Source organism: Panthera pardus, unplaced genomic scaffold (assembly GCF_024362965.1).
Source record: "Panthera pardus isolate Hobbes unplaced genomic scaffold, ASM2436296v1 HiC_scaffold_16, whole genome shotgun sequence".
Lineage (NCBI taxonomy): Eukaryota > Metazoa > Chordata > Mammalia > Carnivora > Felidae > Panthera > Panthera pardus.
Genome location: NW_026526721.1, coordinates 53,393,452 through 53,415,541, shown reverse-complemented (window position 1 = coordinate 53,415,541; position 22,090 = coordinate 53,393,452).

The following is a 22,090-nucleotide window of genomic DNA, read 5'->3' as shown; positions in this document are numbered from 1 at the left end:
GTACCTGGACATTTTCCAGGGCCATTATTTTTGCCTAACAAATATGGCATCAACTTTCCTTGAATCCCACAATAGTATACCACTCCACTTTATATTTCTTAAGTATATGGCCTTTTCTTCTCAATTTCCTTTTCAGTTTTTTATTTTCTACTCTTTCCTTAATTACTGGGGCTTCTCAGGTTCTTTTCTCACCCCTTTTCTCCTCCTGGGCAACTGAACTCATTCTCAATGTGAATCTTAAAGATCTCACTCATACTTCTGACTCTGATACTGAATTTTCACACAAATGACCCAAACACATCTCAAATATAGAATATCCCAAACTGAAATCATTTTTAAACCATCACAGGTACACCATTTTGCACCATTCAGTTAATGCCACCTCCATGTACCCTTTGCTGAAGTCAAGAGGAGTTTTCCTTGATTCTTCCAACCTTCCTCACTTCCCCAAATCACTGAATCTACAAATCACATTAAATCTCTATAAATATCTCTCCGTATGCACAACCCCTCCCCAGTCTAACCAACTTTGTCTTTTTCTTAGATTTTGGCAACCAACTCCTAAATGGTCTTACATACAGGCTTGTTTCCTTTTTAAGTAATTCTCCCAGGCTGATAGTCACCCAAGCAGCTCTAGCCCTCATTTGTAAACCACAGATCTAGCCCATCACATCCTATATAAAATCCTCCAATGACTTCATTGCTATTAGAATAAAGACAAAATCATTGACTCAACTTTGTGTGAAATCTCCTGTGTATTGAGGCCACTGGCTTCCTCTCTAGTCTTATCTCTCATTTTTCTTTTTTTTTTTTTTTTTACATTCTGAGATGCTCTAATCTTTCTCTCTGTCTCTCCATCTCTATTGTCTATCTCTCCTCCTGACCCTCATATATGCTGTTTATGCTATTTCTTCTAGCTAGAAGATTTTTGTTTCTCTTGTCACCTGGCTAACTGCTATTTGTTTTTCAGATTTCCAACTCCAGGAAGCCTTTTCTGGTCAACAGTTCAGGTTAAATGTGTAAATGTACCTTCTTAAAAACTCCTATACCACTCTATGCACTGTGTTTCAAATTACCCTCATGCCCTTTTGTAATTGCCCATCAGCCCTAGGCTGTAAACCTGTGAGGACAGGCATAGAATTTATTAATGAGTATTAATTAATTACCTGATCAAAGAAGAAATAAATTATAATATTTTATGAATATTAACTGGATGTGATGGATTGTAAATTTTATTTCATTTGAAAAATAGAAACACCCTACAGGTGGAAGATCTCATGTTTCCTTAACAAGAGAGGAAGAGAGAAAAAGAATCAGGATAATCTTTAATATCCATCGATGACATGTTTGAATCTCTTAGATAAAGTATATATTGTATATCTCTTAGATAAAGTATTAATTGAAACATATCGTTGGTGGATATTTTTGATATTATTTAACATTGATCATTTTAAATGATTACTGCTTTTATCGAGAATCTTTCCTATAATAAAATTGGTTAAGTAAACAAAATCTCACATTGTTTTCAGAATTGACAAGCATCAATTTGAATTGCTGACTCTGTCATTGTGACTACCTGTAAACTGGGGATGAAACACTTGCTGAACTTAATCTTGACCAAGGACCATAAAATTAGGCCAATTAAAACAAAATACCATAGAGTTTTTAATGACAGCAATTGCAAAGGTTTACATTGAAATTTTGATTCTTCACTTCAAAAGTATCCTTCTATAAGTCTTAATCACATCTTAAATTGGACTTTTAAGTTTTATGAGCTAAATACAAGAGTATTAAATTCTCTGAAAATAGTCTGTATGTTAAACTGCTAAGCTCTGAACATCTGTGTTTTTTGGTGCCCCATTTCCTTTGAATTGGATGAGAAGATATTAAATCCTTCCTAACTCAAAACAAGAAACTATAAGAAATATGCTCCAATAGAAAAACTGTTCAAAAACAGTAATCATTTCTAAAACTCTAACTATTTTGCAGATGATTTATTCACGTGTTTTTTCTAATTACAGATTTATTTTTCTACTTTGTCACAGAGTAAGATTGTTTCCTTGAGGCAAGAAAGAAAGGCGGAAGTCCTGACAAACAAGAGGTAGTCTTAGAGAAGGGAGCCAAAGTAAACACTCAGAACTTCATCCCTGAACAAGAAAACCATTGAAAGTAAACAGAGGACAAAAAAATGGTGTGAGTTACTGGCCTTTTGTCACATAATTTAACGGGAACCCTCTTGCACTGTTGGTGGGAATGCAAACTGGTGCAGCCACTCTGGAAAACAGTGTGGAGGTTCCTGAAAAAATTAAAAATAGATCTAGCCTATGACCCAGCAAGAGCACTGTTAGGAATTTACCCAAGGGATACAGGAGTGCTGATGCATAGGGGCACTTGTACCCCAATGTCTATAGCAGCACTTTCAACAATAGCCAAATTATGGAAAGAGCCTAAATGTCCATCAGCTGATGAATGGATAAAGAAATTGTGGTTTATATACACAATGGAATACTACTTGGCAATGAGAAAGAATGAAATATGGCCTTTTGTAGCAACGTGGGTGTTATGCTAAGTGAAATAAGTCATACAGAGAAAGACATATACCATGTTTTCACTCTTATGTGGATCCTGAGAAACTTAACAGAAGACCATGGGGGAGGGGAAGGAAAAAAAAAAAGTTAGAGAGGGAGGGAGCCAAACCATAAGAGACTCTTAAAAACTGAGAATAAACTGAGGGTTGATGGGGGTTGGGAGGGAGGGAAGGATGGGTTGATGGGCATTGAGGAGGGCACCTGTTGGGATGAGCACTGGGTGCTGTATGGAAGCCAATTTGACAATAAATTTAATATTAAAAAAATACTAAATCTTGTATTATGTAGTCATTTAAAAAAAACTTCATATATGTTAAGTAAGTGTTCTTAGTAATACTACTTCACAGTAGATGAAAATTATTCAGTTTTAAAATTTGATTTATAAATACTCAAGCCAGAATTTGGATTTGAGAAAGTCAAGTATAATATGAAGTAACTGTAGGTAAAAGTAAGAAGGAGCTATACAAAGAAATCCAGGATATCCAGGGTCTGTAAAATAAAAGAAAGAATAAAAGCCAACTGAGTGGTATAGAGGAAAATAACTTATATTACCAATCTTGGGCAAGTAATCTACATATCTTTTTTAAATTTTTTTTAATGTTTACTTTTATTTTTGAGGGAGAGAGAGACAGAGTATGAGCACAGGTAGGGCAGAGAGAGAGAAGGTGACACAGAATCTGAAGCAGACTCCAGGCTCTGAGCTGTCAGCACAGAGCCCGACATGGGGCTCGAATTCACGAACTGTGAGATCATGACCTGAGCCAAAGTCAGACACTCAACTGACTGAGCCACCCAGGCAACCCGCAAGTAATTTAAATTTCTAAAAATCAGTTTACTCATCTGCAAAAGAGGTTTCTGCTTGGGGAATCAGTGAAGATGACAATTGCCTATTTCAGTGGGTATTACATTTTCTGACATATTCTGATTCAGAATATCATGGGGAGAAGAAATGGGGATGGGGTTTCTCTGTGAGAGGCAGTAATCATTTGCTAGATTCCAGTGATATTAATCTAGGACATTAGTTCTCACATGCTTGTTTTTAACAGCTGTGAGAAAACAATGAAGTTAATGTCAGTCCATGTTAGCAAGTGCATATAACCCTGAGTCTACCTACAGCTCAACTTCATAATCTAGAATACCTGGGTCTGTGATTATTGTACATGTAAATGGGTGTTGGAAGGGAGAAAAAAAAGAATTACTTGTCTGGAGGGATTGTTAATTGAAAACAAATGTTTAGAGATATCTTGGACATTAAAAACATGAAAGCAGGTCCCATTTGATGATATTTTAGTTAAATATCAAGGTTTTTTCATAGATTGAAATGCTCAGGACAAATCTCCTTTAAAATGTCACGGATGACAGCTTTGTAAAATTGTGTGAACCCATCATCCTCACGAAATGTTAAACATTGATGGTTCTAAAGAAAGTAAATGCATTTCTTTTGACTTTAATAGGAAATGGTGGTGGTGTTTTTTTAACTGAATGCATCAGCAGATAGAGGTCAAAGATTCGTAAAATGAAAGGAAATGAAGAGTTATGCCTCTTTGTCTCTTAAAAGAGAATTAACTAGTAAATTAAGAGATGTAAAAGATGGATGATTGAAGAGTTAGATATTTAATTGTGACCAGAAATAATTGAGAAGGATTGAGGATTCCACCAAGAGAGGGTAGATGTGGATGCTGACAGTTTCTCAGACTGTCTATTGCTGTTGTCAAACATGAGTGATTATGTGATCACATATTTGGCACCTATGACACTAACGCATTCTTTAACCTGAGATCATAGAAAAGGAACAAGACAATGGCTTCAGATTTTTATCATTATAATTGGGCCACTCTAGCTTCATATTTCTCTGGGGTTTTCCCCCTTTTCCAGTTGTGTTGGATACCTTGATTTTGCTCTGTGAAACACATGGAAAATTTGAACATCCTTTTTCTCTTATCCTTCTCTTCAAGAATAGTCTTGGCAATGTTTTCAAACCACATAAATCAAAGACCTTGAATAAAATCTATCTCATACCTTCTCTGATCCTATTTCTTATGCCCTCAAGTGCTTCTGTCCATTTCAGAAGTAAATGGAGTTTCAACTTTGCATTGCTGCTTTTCCAGTATGACTTTCAAAGACATTAAAATAATGCTTTCTTCTTTTACTAAAAGTGATCTTCTTTTACCAAAAGTGATCTTGCCTTGTTCTTCCCTTTCTCGATTATTCAACAAACACTTCTGAATCATTGTTTTGTTATGTGTTGATCTCAATTTGGGATATATACTTACTTTTGAAAATGGTGGAAATCCTAACCCATTTAGGGAATAAGAAATGAAGCTTCCAGGCCTGAAGGGCATTGAGGTTTTCTGCATCATAACAATTTCTAACTTCTTAATATACTGCAGTTAATTAAATCATCAACTAGACATATCCTGTTTATTGCTCTTTTGGATTAAAATAAAGCAGAAAGGAAACAGAACTTAATTCGCCTTCGATAAGTTTTTATACTGTTACTACAACAGTTTTCGTAGAATTCAGTAATCATAATTATGCAAATCTTAATTAGGTAATTATTGTTGTGCAGTTTTTCTTGATTTAAGGGTGAAAATTCATTGGTACAGACAGCCGTATCATGCCGTGTCAGAAACTTTAAGTCAGAAAAATTTTTTAGAATAAGTTGTAGAGTGTTTTATTATTTACTGGGGTATAATTTCCGAAGCAACAAACAGAGGAAAAGTCTGAAAATACTCCTTGCTTCAATATTTGTTCTTTGTAGTTACCAAAGTGTTGCTCTGATTTGTCAGAATAAGACTGATGGAGGGAAGAGAAGTCATTATACATGGGTGGTTTTTCATCAACATCGTCACCAACCAGGTAAAAGAGACACATGGCATCTTGGTTCTTCCAAGAGCAACTTTTGAATAAGATTTGAATAAATTTTTATCTTAGCCCATCAGAGGCTGAGTTTAGCCATTTTGTTTCTAATTGTTTCTGCCATAATGTATTTTTATACATTCCTGGAAGTTTACGTATTCTGCAAAATAGAAGAATGTGCATTTTGAGAAAAATAGAGTTAATTAAAATAAAAATTTGTAATTAAAATACTAACAAAAATGGTGGTAGGTATGTCAGGAGATAGTTTGCATAAGCCAGAAGGGCAGCCCAGTGTGGATAGAGGCTACCTCAGGAGATAGAGTAGCATCCAGACAGTAGAATGTGATGAATCTCTGAGCCAGTAGAGCTTTTGCTGAGACGGCCACAGGAGAACAAGCTGCTGTGAGGTTGAAACTTGCAAAGCCAGAATGCTCCCTTTTGGGATGATATCTGGGTTTAGGCATCATTTAAAATATTTTACAAATAGCAATATAGGTATAGCTTGTTTTGTTGTGCTTTATTGTACTTCGCAGATACTGTGTTTTTATAGATTGAAGGTTTGTGGCAACCATGAGTCAAGCAGGTCTGTCTGCACCATTTTTTCTAGCAGCATTTACTCACTTCAGAAGTCTCTATGTCACATTTCGGCAGTTTTCACATTTCAGACTCTTTTTCTTATGACTCTATTTGTTATGGTTACCTGTGATCAGTGATTATGGTTCATTCAAAGCTCAGATGATGATTAGCATTTTTTAGCAATGAAGTGTTTTTTAATTAAGGTATATACATTGATTTTTGTTTAGACATAATGCTATGGCACACTTAATGCACTACAGTATAGTGTAAACATAATGTTTATATACACTAGGGAACCAAAAAATTCATTTGAGTCACTTTATTATGGTATTTGCTTTATTGTGGTGGTCTGGAAAGGAATCCACAATATGTCGGAGTATGCCTATAGTGTAGGCATACTTAGTGTAGTAAGTAGACTTACAATCCTCTCGGTTCCTTCATCAATAAGTTAAATCTTTTCACAAGTTCTTTTTTTCAGTTTTTATTTTATTTTTTAATGTTTATTTATTTTTGAGAGAGCAGAGGAGGGGTAGGGAGAGGAGGACAGAGGATCTGAAGCGAGTTCTGCCCTACAGTCTGACAGCAGCAATCCCAATGTGGAGCTCGAACTCAGGAGCTGTGAGATTGTGACCTGAACTGAAGTTGGATGGTCAATTGACTGAGTCACTCAAGTGCCCCATAAATTCTTTCTCACTTAAGTTTTTTTTTTTTTTTTTAATTTTGAAAATTGTATTTTGACTGCTTTGGGGTTTTCATGAAGGTATTGAAATAAATGCACTTTTCAGAGCCCAAACTGTGTGACCTGAGAATAAACATCTTTTCTTTGCTCCTGAAACAAATCCCAAGTGACAACAAAACTTGACCTTCACTTACTCTTTGTTTATCTTTCGCCCTGATTCTGTGCATTTGTTTTTGTGTCTGGCTCTGGTTCTCATATGACTCAGAAGTTATTCTTAATTTTCCAGCAATGTTTATGAGTTTCTTTTATGGCATATTTGATGATCTTTCAGGTAGACACCTATTCTTTTGGGTAAGAGATAACATTTTATTTGCTGGCTTCCTTGTTTATTCAAGAGTACAACTTTCTACTGCAAAGGTTAATATCTCTTAAGATTTGTGAGTTTTTGTTCTCTGTGTTTTAGTCCATGACTAAAGCTATAAGCTGTGTGTCTACGTGTTCATAATTACAAAAACCTATTACCCTCATTTTGTGTTTGAAATATTTTCTTACCTCTGGAGAAATAAATAAATTAGATATAAAATCTCTTAAAATAAGTTACGTTTTGATTGGCTTTGGGAAGCTAATTAGGTTTGCATAAGTCTAACATAAGGGAATGTAAAAACTCCTAGAAAATAAAGAGACTAAACATCTAATACTTCAGATATGGCATCCTAAAAAAAAAAAAAACAAAAAAACACACCAAAAAACAAATCCACTTTTCACAGAACACGCCAGCTTAAATGCACTTGAAAAACATCAGAATCCCAGCCTCCGTAATTAAAGCGAATTCTTGGACAATTCAAGCTAGTTTGACAATTTAGATTTAAACACAGCTATATGTCTTTTCTTGGATCTTATTGGTATGAATTTTATTTAAAATTCCTAACTTTTAATATACTTCTTACATGCTTTCTAATCTTCTGGTTCACATTTCAGGTAAATAACATCATTCTCAGAAAATTAAAAAAAAGTTTAAATGTGTTCTATTAAATTAAATAATAATTTTGATAATTTTTATGTCAGTAATTATCTTCATGAGACAGCTGAAATATAATTTTTAGGATGCTTAAATTTATTTATTTATTTATTGTAATTGATGAATAATTGCCGTACAATATTATATCAGTTTCAGTTGTACAACATAGTGATTTGACATTTATATACATTGTGAAATGATCACCACAGTAAGTCTAGTTACCATCTGTCACCATACAAAGTCAATGTAATACTGTCTATATTCCCCATGCTATACATTACATTCCCATGAGTGATTTTATTACTGGCAGTTTGTACTTGTTCTTCTTTTTAAACGCCTTTTGCCATTTCTTTCAACCCCCCTCTCTCTGGCAACCACCAATCTGTTCGCTGTGTCTGAGTCTAGGTCCCTTTTGTTTTTTAGATTTTGTTTTTTAGATGTTTAAGTGAGATCATGTGGTATTTGTCTTTCTCTGGCTTATATCACATAGCATAATATCCTCAAAGTCCCTCCATGTTGTCAAGGTGGCAAGATTTCAATCATTTATATGGCTCAGTTGTATTCCTTTATATATGTATACTACATTTTCTTTATCCATTCATTTATGGGTGGACAGTTAGGTTGTTTCCATATCTTGGCTATTGTACATAATGCTGCAATGAACATCGGGGTGCAAAATGATGATTTTTATTTTCTTCAGATAGATGCTCTGTAGTGTACTTGCTGAGTCATAAGACAGTTATATTTCATAATTTTTGAAGATCCTCTATACTGTTTTGCATCATAGTTGCACCAATTTACATTCCCACCAGCAGAGTGTGGGGGTTCCTTCTTCTTCATATCCTTGCCAACACCTGTTTCTTCTTGCCTTTTTGTTTTGTTGATGGTTTTCTTGAGTGTGGAGAAGCTTTTTAGTTTGATGTAGTACCACACTCGTTTATTTTTGCTTTTGTTTCCCTTGCCTTTGCAGTATGATCCAAAAATAAATAAAATCACCAACACTGATGTCAAGATGCTTATTACCACCTGTATTTTCTTCTAGGAGTTTTATGGTTTCAGGTCTTTCAGGTCTTTAACCCATTTTGAAATAATTTTTCTATATGGTGTAAGACAGTGGTCCAGTTCCATTCTTTTGGATGCAGCTGTCCAGGTGGCCCACTACTGTTTATTGAAAAGACTGTCCTTTCCCTCATTGTATGTTCTTGCTTCCTTTGTTGTAACTTAATTGACCATATATGTGTGCGTTTATTTCTGGGCTCTTCATTTTGTTCCACTTTTGTATGTGTGTGTGTTTATGCCAATATTATACTTTTTAGATTCCATAGCTTTGTAGTATAGTACGAAATCAGGGAGTGTGATACCTGTGACTTTATTCTTTGTTTTCAAGATTGTTTTGGCTATTTGAGATCTTTTATGGTTCCAAAAAATTTTAGAATTATTTGTTCTAGTTCTGTGAAAAATTCCATTGGAATATTGATAGGGACTGCATTGAATCTGTAGATTACTTTGGATCTTATGGACATGTTAACAATATTAATTCCTCCATTCCATGAGCACAGAATATCTTTTCATTTATTTATCTTACTCAATTTATTTCATCAATGTCTTACAGCTTTTAGTGTACAGGTATTTCACCCCCCTTGGTTAAATTTATTTCTAGGTATTTTATTCTTTTTGATGCAATCGTAAATGGGATTGTTAATTTCTCTTTCTGAGAGTTCATTGTTAGTATATAGTTTTGATTATTAAAACAATTTTTTTGGTGGCATCTTTAGGGTTTTCTGTATATAAAACCACATCGTCTGCAAACAGTGACAGTTTTACTTCTTCTTTTTCAGTTTGGATGCCTTTTACTTTATTTTTTCTTGCCTAATTGCTCCAACTAGGACTTTTGAAAATGTTGACTTATTATTATATCCCTGAAATAAATAGCACTTAATCATGGTGTACGATTTCTTTAATGTATTGTTGAATTTAGTGTGCTAATATTTTGTTGAAGATTTTTGCACCTAGTCCATTAGGGATACTGGCCTGTGTGTGTGTGTGTGTGTGTGTGTGTGTGTGTGTGGTGTCCTTGTCTGGTGTTGATACCAGGGTATTGCAGGTCTCAAAAAATGGGTCTTTAGTATTTTTGAAGACTTTGAGAAGGTAAGTATTAAATATTTGAATGTTTGGTAGAATTGACCAGTGAAATTTTGTTATTGAGAAGTTTTTGATGATGCATTAAATCTCCTTACTAGTAATTGGTCTTTTCAGATTTTCTATTTCTTCATAAGTCAGTCTTGGAAGATTGTAAATTTCTGGGAATTATCCACTTCTTCTTGATTGTTGGTTTATCTCTTAGGATTCTTTGTATTTTTGTATTTCTGTGGTATCAGTTATAACTTGTCTTTCATTTTTTATTTCATTTATTTGAGCTGTTCTCTTTTTTGGTAAGTCTGGCTAAAGACTGTCAATTTTGTTTATCTTTTCAAAGAACAAGCTCTTAGTTTCATTGATACTTTATATTGTTTTTTAGCACTATTTCATTTATTTCTATTCTTGTCTTTATTATTTTCTTCCTTCTAATAACTTTGGGCTTAGTTTTTCTTTTTCTAGTTCCTTTAGGTATAAGGTTAGATTTTTTTTAAACTGCTCCAGTCAGTGAAAGTGAAATTTTATTGAGGCCCCAGGCAGTGTATTTTTCAATTCAGTTATTATATTCTTTAGCTCTGTTACTTCTCTTTGCTAGTTTCTTACACTGTCTCTTTGTTGAAGTTCTTATGTTCATTCATTCTTCTCTCAAGTTCAGTAAGCATCTTTATGACAAGTACCTTGAATTCTTTATCAGGTAGATTACTTATCTCTCTATCATGAAGGTCTTTTTCTGAGGTTTTATCTTGTCCTTTCATTTAGAGCCTGTTTCTCTGTTTCCTCCTTTTACTTGACTCTTTGTTTCTATGCTTTAGGCCAAGCAGTCACCTCTCTGAGTCTTAAAGGAGTGGCTTTGTGTAGGTGATGAATTTTCAATCTTGAGATGGAAAGGAGCTAGGGCTCCTTGTAGTCTCTTGAGTCTTTGTGATTGTCTAAACAGTCTGATTTATTCTTGATAATTCCCCATTGTTGAGGGGGTACCAAGGCAGGTCAGTGTTCCAAGGGGAGGAATCTCATTTAGTACCTCATTTAAGGCTGATTGGAAGTCAGACCCTCAGGCAGCAGCTTTTAAAGTTTGCAAATATATACATCTATAGTCATAATCCTCGCTGGCCTCTGGACCAGCAGTTTTGGAGGTGTCCCCTAGATGATAGTTGCAAAAAATAGGGGCTCCAGATGAATTTGTAAGCTTTCTGGGAAGTTTTGTTGAGTCAGAGTGAGGCCAAGGTGTTACACAAGGATGATGTCTCCCTGTTTACATTCCCCGGAAGCATGTCATTAGCTGGTAAAATGTGTGAGAAGTCTGACCTGAGGCTGATGCTCCAGGCTAAGTAAACAGGCCTTTTTCATAGAAAGACAGAAGCTGTGTTTCAGTCTGCCCTTCCTGCAGTGCCCCCGGGAGGGGGTGGGGTGCTGGCCTACCAAGAACTGTCTTACCTATTGTTACATTCCCATGGAGATCAGAACGCCAGACTCCTTGGCATCTAGTGTCAGATGATCAAAGGGCACCCCTGTGTGGATTGTGCACACAGACTGGCTTTAGTTAGGCAACTGGAGGGTGTAGGGGATGGGGCACATTCACCAACTTCAGAAAGGCAGTGGGAAAGACAGTAAAACCTTGGTTTGTGAGCATAATTCCTTCTGGAAATATGCTTGTAATCCAAAGCACTTGTAGATCAAGTGAATTTCCCTTAAGAAATAATGGAAACTCAGATGATTTATTCTACAACCCCAAAATGTTCATATAAAAATGGTTACAATACTGTAATATAATACAAAATAATAAAGAAAATACAAAATATAAAGAAAAATAAACAAATTAATTTGTACTTACCTTTGAAAACCTTTGTGTCTTGTGTGAGGGAGATAAGAGAGAGAAGGGTTATTATGTAGAAGGACTTTCACTTTCATTAGCTGAATCATTGCTATCTGTTGGCTCAAAGGAATCTTTTTCCACATCAGGGGACATTGTATATGCTCACACAGATGCTGACTACAGAACAGTATTAATAAACTCTTGACATATACTGTATTTAATGTAATTGGCAATAAGGCAGCAGAGGAAAGGGTCTATATCTGCAGGCATTCTGACCTAGAATGAGGCAAAGCATTCCTAAGCACACTCTTGTATGGAAAAGCAAAGGACTGTCCATAGGTGCTTTGAAATGACAAAAAATACACTAGTGCCTGTTGTGGGCACCTTCCAATGTTCTGAAAAATCACTTACTTCTGCCCAACACCACGACCTGAGACTGAGCATCCGAGCATGGGAGACAGTCACCCACAATCCCAGAGAAAGAGAGAGAGAGAGAGAGAGAGAGGGAGGAGAGGAACCTTTGGCTCAGTTGTGATTATGTGACCTTTAGCATCATGTACTACTTGTATTGCAAGACATCGATCGTTTATCAAGTTAAAATTTATTAGAGATGTTTGTTCATCTTGAGGAACACTCGCAGAACCAGTTACTTACTTGCAATCCAAGGTTTTACTGTTTCTTGATTATGCATGCTGGTGGGCTTCCGGAATGCAGTGAGAGAGTGTCTTGTCCATGAGCGTGCACTGGCTTTAGCTTGGGAGTGGGAGAATGCCCTGATCACTCACACTTGCCAGCCCCATCCAGGGAGTAGGATAGTGCTTCAGGCACTCATGCTCTCTGACTTCAGCAAGGCAGCAGGATAGTGTTATGACTACTAACCCCTACTGTCTTAGCAAGGTAGTCAGGGTAGGTAGAGAGTGCAAAAATGGCAACCACCTGTACCTCCATCTTTGGGGAGAGTTTCATCTGTCCCCTGTCCCTCTAGCAGATGCTGTTAGATTAGCAAATTAATCTCCTTTCCATACTGTCTAGGCACTTTTCAAATTGCTGTTTTTTCACTGGGTCTTGGAGCAAGTGAGACCACCCATGAGCCCTTTAAAAAGGGAAACTCCATTTCTTGTAGCACTTTGGTTCCCTTGGATGTCAGCCCCATTGGTTTTCTAAGCCAGATGTTTTGAGGGCTTATCTCTCTGGCCAGATCCCAAAGGTTGGGCATGGCACCACCCCTTCCTGTGGGAAAAGTGCCAGGCTGGTGAGATCCCTCTCTGTTGTGGGGTTACAGCCCTAAAGATTTTTTTTAAATGTTTATTTATTTTTAAGAGAGAGAGAGAGAGTGCAAGCAGGAGAGGGGTAGAGAGAGAGGGAGGGAGACACAGAATCCGAAGCAGCCTCTAGGCTCCAGGCTGCCAGCTCAGAGCCCGACGCAAGGCTCCAACCCACAGACTGCGAGATCATGACTTGGGCTGAAGTCATACGCTTAACTGAATGTGCCACCCAGAGACCCCAGGATGGGGTTTTTGATGAGACTGTGTATCTGCCTCTCCCATCCTGCCTGATGTGATCTTTTTATCCTTTTTTTGTAGAGAGCAGTTCAACCAGTTCTCAAATTTTTTTCAGTGAGAAATGATCCATTTGTAGTTATATAGGTAGTGTGTCTGTGGGAGTAGTTGAATTCAAACTCTTCCTATGCTACCATATCACAGAACTCTGACTTTTAGTTAATTTTAAAATTTTCAGTTTATACTGAATCTTGTTTTCAATTGATAATGTTTGGATTTTGGATAATTTCTAAGGAAGATAAAATACTGAAACTTTGGTCATCATGCATGGTTTTAGTATACACATACATATATTTAATATATATGTGTACATATTTAATATATAATATGTACCTATTTAATATATATGTGACTTATATCTGTTTTTTCTTATTTATATTTTATACATTTGCTATACCTTTCTCTGGTGAATACTGTGATATGCCACACAGATCTCCCTTTAGGATAAAATATTTATATTCATGCAGGAGCTGAGAGGGCTTCTAAAAGAAGGCCCTTAGCACATTAGTTGGAGTGCCTCAGCTTTAGAAACCTGACTTGCCCATGGTCTTACCTCCTTCCAGAGGCATCTTGTGCAGCTTGTATTTGATAACTACTCAAACGTGGATTGATGGAGGTCTTTTAGGTCATCTTGGGACAGCTCTCAATAGCCATCCCAGTCCTGGGGTATGTGGCCACCTGGAGCTTTCAGTGGATCTGCTTCCCAGGTCTTCCTTCTCCCCCTGCCTGGTACTGTTTCCTTCCACTCCCTTCCATAGGTCTTGATCATAAATGTATTTCCTGATAATCATCCTTCATGATCATATCCATATCAGGATCTGCATCCTGGGGAATCCAGGCTAGGGCACTTTCGGTCATCTATCTACCTACCTACCTATCATCATCATCATCATCATCATCATCATCATCACCATCACCATCATCTACCTATCCACTGTAAGAAAGTGTGTGCATCATGTGCATTTATAAAATTTTTGGAATACTAAATGCATGTATATTACAGCTCTCAATTACCTACTCTCTGAAGTAAAAATTACTTTGTTAAAACTTATAATGCGCCTGAGCCACTTAATCATGAACAACAGTGCTAAAGAAATATGACTATATATTGGGGCGCCTGGGTGGCTCAGTCGGTTAAGCAGCCAACTTCGGCTCAGGTCATGATCTCGTGGCCCGTGAGTTCAAGCCCCGCGTCGGGCTCTGTGCTGACCGCTCAGAGCCTGGAGCCTGTTTCAGATTCTGTGTCTCCCTCTCTCTCTGACCCTCCCCCGTTCATGCTCTGTCTCTCTCTGTCTCAAAAATAAATAAACGTTAAAAAAAATAGAAATATGACTATATATGGGTATGAGATGTGTTTTGTTTATCAAAGGAAAATATGATCTAATGGGTCATGTAGAAACACAGAACAGTCTGTATCCTCATAGGTCTTGAGAATGTAACAGAGAATTTTACTGAGGAAACTGAAATCAGAAATGTGAGGATAGTACTTGGTAGAAACTGCTGAAAACAAAGTTTAGATAGAATTCTCGCATACGTCAGCATCAATTTAGGAAGGATGACTGATGTTAATTACCACTATCTTTCTTATTTCCCAGTATCTGTCAAAGGAGGGCTATTGAGTGTGTTTATTTTTCAAAGGACAGAAAACTGATGCAGTTGGTGAGGCCTTAACTCAGATTTATCCGTTACTGTTTTGCATGTATCATACAGAGTCAGAGCCTTATGACTATCACTGTTTTTATAGGAATCATTAGCAAGCTTTATAATTTCTGTTAATTCAAATTCCCTCAGGCTTGACCTCTACTTATCACGTCTGCTTCATCTTTTATGCTCATTTTCCTACCCACACCCTGCCACCCACCACCAAAATCACACATGTAGCTTCTGTTGGTGGAATACTCTTTGTGTTCTTGCACGAAGACACAGTGAGGTGGTCACAATGCATCCAGTTTAGCACTGCATTTACTCTGCCAATTCCAAACTGTGTGACTATGGTAAATTACTCTATCACCCTGTGCTTCAATTTCCGCATTTGTAAACTTAGAACAATGTTAGTACCTCATTTGGTTGTGAAAGGATTAAGTGGTGAATGCTTCATTCGTGGTAGCTCAGAATTTCTTTGGTGCTCTATCGTTTGGTAGCAACGACATATTCCTACTCAGGGACTCTTCTGCTCCATTTTGCACTCCAAATCTGTTACTCTTTTTGGAACTATATTTAATGTGTGTGCTTAAACATTTCAATTCTGCTTTATGAATATGTATGATAACAGGAATTCATTTTGATAGAGTACTTGCACATGTTGATTACTGCATAGCTGTTGAAAAATTAATAACAATTATATTAAAAATGTTCCAGTTGCCTACAGATAACATCGATGCCCGAAAGTATCTCTACGAATTTTATACTGAACAACTGAGAGATATATGTGAATTTGTTTCTTCCTGTAAAAAAAAAAAAAAAAAAATGATGTGTAAAAGGCTCAAAGAAAAGTCTCTTTCATTTTACCTTGATTGGTTCACTACAGGGAGAACATTCTGGAATTCTCTGGAAGTTCATATCAGGTGTGACTCAAGAGGAGGGCTGAACTGTGTGAGACAGAATTGTCCTTTCACATTCAGTTCCTTGCTCTGGTTGTTATCACCTCTAACAGGATCTCTGTGTACTCAGTCCTGCTGCTGTGGCCATGTCTCTCACAAACTGCAGAAGGCTGCAGGAAGTCTTTAAAAAATACATATTTGTTTTTCCAGGGATTAATGACATTCTTCTTTGTCTAAGTAATGAATTTGGCATCGCATCTTTTAAACTTGGGCATTAGTTAATTGCTATAATGCATCTAACAATGTGATTAAAGCTCATTTCCATTAGATCAATTGTCTGATTAATTGGTTACCAGTTAGCCTCCCAGGTACAGTTTTTCTCTTCTGAGCACTAAAAATAACATCTTTACAGGATCCTCCAGAATGCATACTGTAAACCAGTTGCCGCAGCCAAAATGGAATTATTTATTCAAGCATTTTATTGGCATCTGAATGTTTGACAGCTGTGGCAAATAGCATAACAAATATAGGGAAATGTTTTGGATGTGATTTTTCCTCTTTTGACACTTAATTTTGCTGTCACACATTCACTTCAAAACCCTCACTGTGATATACAGAATCCCAAAACATTCCCTTCATCTATTTGTTTTCCTTATTTCCACATTAGCTTTCCTTTGACTTCCCACAGACACTGTACTTTATTCAGTTTTCTTCACATTTAAATCTTTATTTTCCTAATGCCTGTGCATAAAAATGAATAAAACAAAACATTTGTCAGTTAACTGGAAGACCACCCACATTTTCATATATGTACTCTTGTAAATATATAAAACCCAAGACTGTCACCTGGTTCTTTTCTGCTCACTCAACAAATCAGTCAATATATCCTCATATTTATCATTTTCTTATCATTCTTTCTCTACTGTTTCACTCTGGGCCTTATTATCATCTGCTTGTATGACTGCAGTAGCTTCTTAGCTGGTCTCCTGTCTCTAGTTTTTCCTGTTTCTAGTTTCTTCTATTTATCAGGGCCAGTGTAACTTCCCATTTGCATCTTGGTCATTTCTTTGCTTAAAAATTGGTAGTGGCTGGGGGTGCCTGGGTAGCTCAGTCGGTTAAGTATCGTTCTCTTGATTTCAGCTCAGGTCATGATCTCAGGGTTTGTAAGATTGAGCCCCGTGTTTGAGATTCTCTCTCTCCCTCTCTCTCTGCCCCTCCCCTGTTTGTCGTTTCTTTCTCTCAAAAAAATAAACATTTAAAAAATTGGTAGTTCCTATTAAATAATATATAAATAATGTATATAAATAATCTGTTTTATCAAAATGAAACTTTTTAGCTCTTCAGACTTAAAGTCAAGTACTGAGTCTGGCTAGTGTAATGTGGGCAGAGATGATGTGCTCATCTCCATGCCTGGACCACAAAACTCTCCACACCACTGGTCATATGCTTTTTCCCTTCCATCATCTGTTGGCTGAATGTAGGGAATTCAGCCCACAACTTTGAGGTGATGAGGGTAGAAGAACCAATAGATTAAAAAGATGAGGGTCCTTGAATGACTTCATCGTGCGGAGCTCTTTGCCCCAAATTCCACACCTGACATAAGCAAGAAAGAAAATTCTATTTTATGAAGACAGTGACACTTTTGGGAGTATTTGTTGAAGCAGTCAGCCAGTTAGCCTAATAAATATCGATTACGCAATAACAGTGTTGTTAGTGCAAATCAAGATTAACAAACTTGTTGGCAGGTTAATATGTGGGTTTGGAACTTTTTTATATAGTACTTTCATTAGTTCCCTGTGTATGGCTTTTGAATATAATAGTCTTTTATTTTTATAATTCTTTAAGCAAATGATTTTCAATCTTGTTTTGGTGCATTCAAAAATGCCCATTCATTTGTTTATTCATTCATGCATGCAACAAACATTTATTTAACATCTACTTTGTCCCAGGTATTTGTATTTATACAAAGAAAAAAGGGGATAAAGTTATATTTTAAATTAAAAAAAAACTTAATGGGTTATATTACAGTTTAAGTTAATGGATTATATTACAGTTTTACCTTGAGCCCATTTACTACTTAATTATTATGCTTACTGTAAAACCTCAACAACATTATCACTCCTTTGAGAATCCCAAGTGCTTAGAGTCTTATCTAAGACTTATCTGAGACAGCCAGAATTGTTCTGCTGCCTGATCCTTCTCAGGGTTTGATGCTAATGAAAGAGGTTTTTTTGTTTTGTTTTGTTTTTAGTTTGTTTAGTTTTTATTTAGTTTAGTTTGTTTTGTGTTTTGTTTTTAGGCATCCCTTTCATGACTTCAGCATTTTGATGGTACTACCATGATAAAGAAACCAGCTCCTGTCACTTCTGGAAGTTGAACTTTTGAAGTTAGGTAAGTAGGCCTAGGGACAGGGGAAGGAAATCACATCTGACATGGGCCTGCACTGGAATTGTCATTCTTGGCCATTTCTACTTTCAACTATCCTTCTCTCTGTCATATGATAAAGTCTGTCTTTCTTACCCAAGGGTTTAAAACTGACATTTACTAGCTCACCACATTGGATTCTACGTTTTGGACAAAATACAAAGCTGTCAAGAGGGTCTTGACACTATTTCAAAATCCTGTTTTGCTTCCTAATAGCACCAGTGGTTCATTCTTCACATTTCCTGCTTGGAAAATATGTATGCCAAGAGCTTTAGGCTTGACTCCTAGGTTACTAAAAATAAAATGCTGATTCATCATTTAATGGGTCAGTTTTGTCAATGCCATTCTTGGGTGTTTATAAGATTGTTAAGCAATCCCTTGTGTCTTTCATAGCCTATCTGAATGTATAGGAATTGAAGCATGTCAAGAAAGGTTAAGAGAGGGGAGAGGGATATAAAAAGAAGCCTGAAGTTTGGTTTGTGAGCTTGGCTCTGGAACCAGACTTGAAGGCTCTAGGGACAAGCTACCATAGACACTGCGTTGGTAGCCTTCTGTGTTTCTCCTGTACTTTAATGGGCTCAGTAAGACGATGACACTTATCCTATGCATTGTTATTAGTTGTTTCTTTTTCATGCTTCAAGAAAAGGACCCTGTATTAACTTTGAATTTTGAAATAAACATATTCAGTAAAGCTTTGGGAGTGAATAAGTGAAGTGACCTTTACATTTGATCATCACTGTAGTCTAATAGGATGATATAATTGAGTTATAGACTAGTCACTCCAAGAGCACTGATTTCCCACTTAGGCCTTGATAAAATGAGGGTAGGAAAGGGAAAAAAAAAGTAGCAAGAAAAAGGAGTGAAGGATAGAGCAGTGTAAATGGGGAGGGATAGTTGAAGGTTTATTCATTACACTAAAGAGAACAGAAGAGATCCAAAGGCGAGAGGAGATAGGATTTATAGATGCAGATAGAGAAAAGGCTTTGAAAGAGATTAAAATGTTGGTAGAATCAGCCAGTAAGCATTCAGGATTATAGTTAAGTAGTTCTCCGACCTATCTAATAGGATGTTGTGAAGATGTAGTGGAGTAAACCACAGAGTTCCTCGGAGGGAGGCTGTGCTGTAGATAAGAAGGTCCCATTATTCCATATTATTATTTTCCTTTCATGTTGGGCGGATGTACCAGTGACAGTTGGAGTTTCCTTTCAGCCAAATAGCTCCCATATGCTACATAATGCTGCTGCTGATTAAAATCCTATGGAAGATTCAGGCTGTATCCGGAACAATAGCAGTCTGAATTCGATTTATCAGTCTTCTGGGGAAGTAAAGATAATCAAATTTCCCCTTTCAGCAACTTTGGGGCCAAGCCATTTGCTGAGATGACAATGGATGTGAGTCGAACACTTTCAGTTTGTAAACCTGCTGCCTGTTAATCACAAGTTTCTGACATTTTGTGAGGGCTTCCCCCCACCCCCACTCACATCTTACAGGCTTTGTCATTTAAAGGCAAGGGCACTTCTGTAAAAACTAGTTACAGAAACATGCATGAAAAATTAGGGAGGTCACCAGGGAGACAAAGTTATGGGTAATGTGAGGAAAAACACAATCTTCAGTCACAGAAATCTAGGTTCTAATATGCTTTTTAACTTATTAGTATGTGACCTGGACAAATGACTTAAGTCCTTTGAACTTTGTTTTCTTACCTGTAAAATGGGAATAATGATATGGATGTGAGAGGATTGCCTTGTGCGTTAAATTACATAAGTTATGTTTTTTGGGTTTTGACTTTTAAAGTTTATTTATTTATTTTGAGAGAGCAGAGACAGTGAGAGTGGAGGAGGGGCAGAGAGAGAGGAAGAGAGAGAATCCCAAGCAGGCGATGTGGGGCTCAAACCCACAAGACTGAGATCATGACCTGTGCTGAAACCAAGTCAGACCCTTAGCCGACTGAGCCACCCAGGCGCCCCTGTTTTTGTTTCTTAATGTTTATTTATTTACTTTTGAGAGAGAGAGAATGCGCATGTGCATGGGAGAGGCAGAGAGTGAGAGAGAGAGAGAGAGAGAATTCCAAGCAGGCTTCTTGCTGTCATTACAGAGCCCAACACGGGGCTCAAAACCTATGAACGGTGAGACTACGACCTGAGCCAAAATTGAGACTTGGATGCTTAACCAACTGATCCACTCAGTCACCCCAAATTACATAGGTTATGTTTTGCAGTGCATTCTGGAAAAATCTAGGTAGTGAGAACTGAAAAAAAAAACTCTTGACATGAACACTCCATTGAACATTCCATTGACCGAAAGACTTGGCCAAACTTTAACATGGCTTCTAGTACCTAAGGTCTTATGTCCCTGGGACAACCCTGCTTCTTTCAGACCTTCTATCTGGAAAAACTCAGGGCTTAGAATATACTGTTTGTTATAGGCAACACCTGATCTTGCTTTCTTACAGCATTTACTAAAAAAGCCTTATAATTGTAAATCCTTTCTCTGACCCTTTGTGATGTGAATGTTATTTTCTACAATTTAGGAGTATCTTTTCTCAAGGACCTAAAAGTCATTTCTTTGAAATGCAATCATCAGGAAAAAGAGGACTTTTTTTTCCCCCAGTCTCTTTGGAAGGAAAAAAATCCTAACTTCATAATTGTCAGGTAGCAGAGACAGTTGGCTGGCCTAATCACATTTGCACTGCCAGCCCTTTGTAATTTTGAGTCCCCACTTGGTTCCCTTCTCTACACCCTCATTCTCCCCTTAATGCCCAATCCTACTAAATGGGAGAAGCCATTTGCAAATAATATATCCAATAAGAGGTTAATATCCAAAATTTGTACAACTCAACATCAAAAATACAAAGTACAAAAATTAAAAAGTGGGCAAAGGAACTGACAAATGAAAAGATGCTCAACATCACTAATCATCAGGGAAATGTAAATCAAAACTACAATGAGATATTGCCTCATACTAGTCAGAATGACTAGTGTCCAAAAGACAAGAAAAAAACAAATATTGGTGAGGATGTGGAGAAAAGGGAACCCTTGTGCATTGTTGGTGCAAAGGTACATCGGTGCAGCAAGTATGGAAAACATTATGGAGGTTCCACAAAAAATTAAAAATGGAAATATCGCACAATCTAGAATTCCACTTACGAGTATTTACCCAAAGAAAACAAAAATAAAAACACTATTTTGAAAAGATATATGCACCCTTATGTTGATTACAGCATTATTTACAATAGCCAGATATGGAAACAACCAAAGTGTCCATTGATACATGAATAGATAAAGACTATTGTGTAAGACTATATATACACAATAGAATACATTTCAGCCATAATAAAGAACAAAATTGTGCCATTTGTCACAACATGAATAGACCTAGAGGGCATTATGCTAAGTGAAATAAGTCAGGTGGAAAAAGACAAATACTGTATGATTTCACTTACATGTGGAATGTAAATAAACAACATAAACACAACCCTTCACACACACACACACACACACACACACACACACACAAAACAAAACAAAAAAACAAAAAAACCAGTAACAACCTCATAAACACAGAGAATAAACTGTTAGTGTCAGAGGGGAGTGGGTGGGGAATGAACAAAATAGGTGGAGGGGATTAAGAGGTACAAAATTCCAGTAATAAAATAAATAAGTCACAAGGATAAAAAGTACAGCATAGGGAATACAGTCAATAATATTGTAATAACTTTGTATGGTGATTGCACTTATTGTTGTGAGCATTTTATAATATATATAAATGTCAAATCACTATTGTACACATGAAACTTATATATTATATGTCAGCTCTACTTCAATTAAGAAAAATGCCCAGTCATCTCTGTGCAAATTAAACTAGAGCTTGGCTCTTTCCCCTACTGTCAGTATTTACT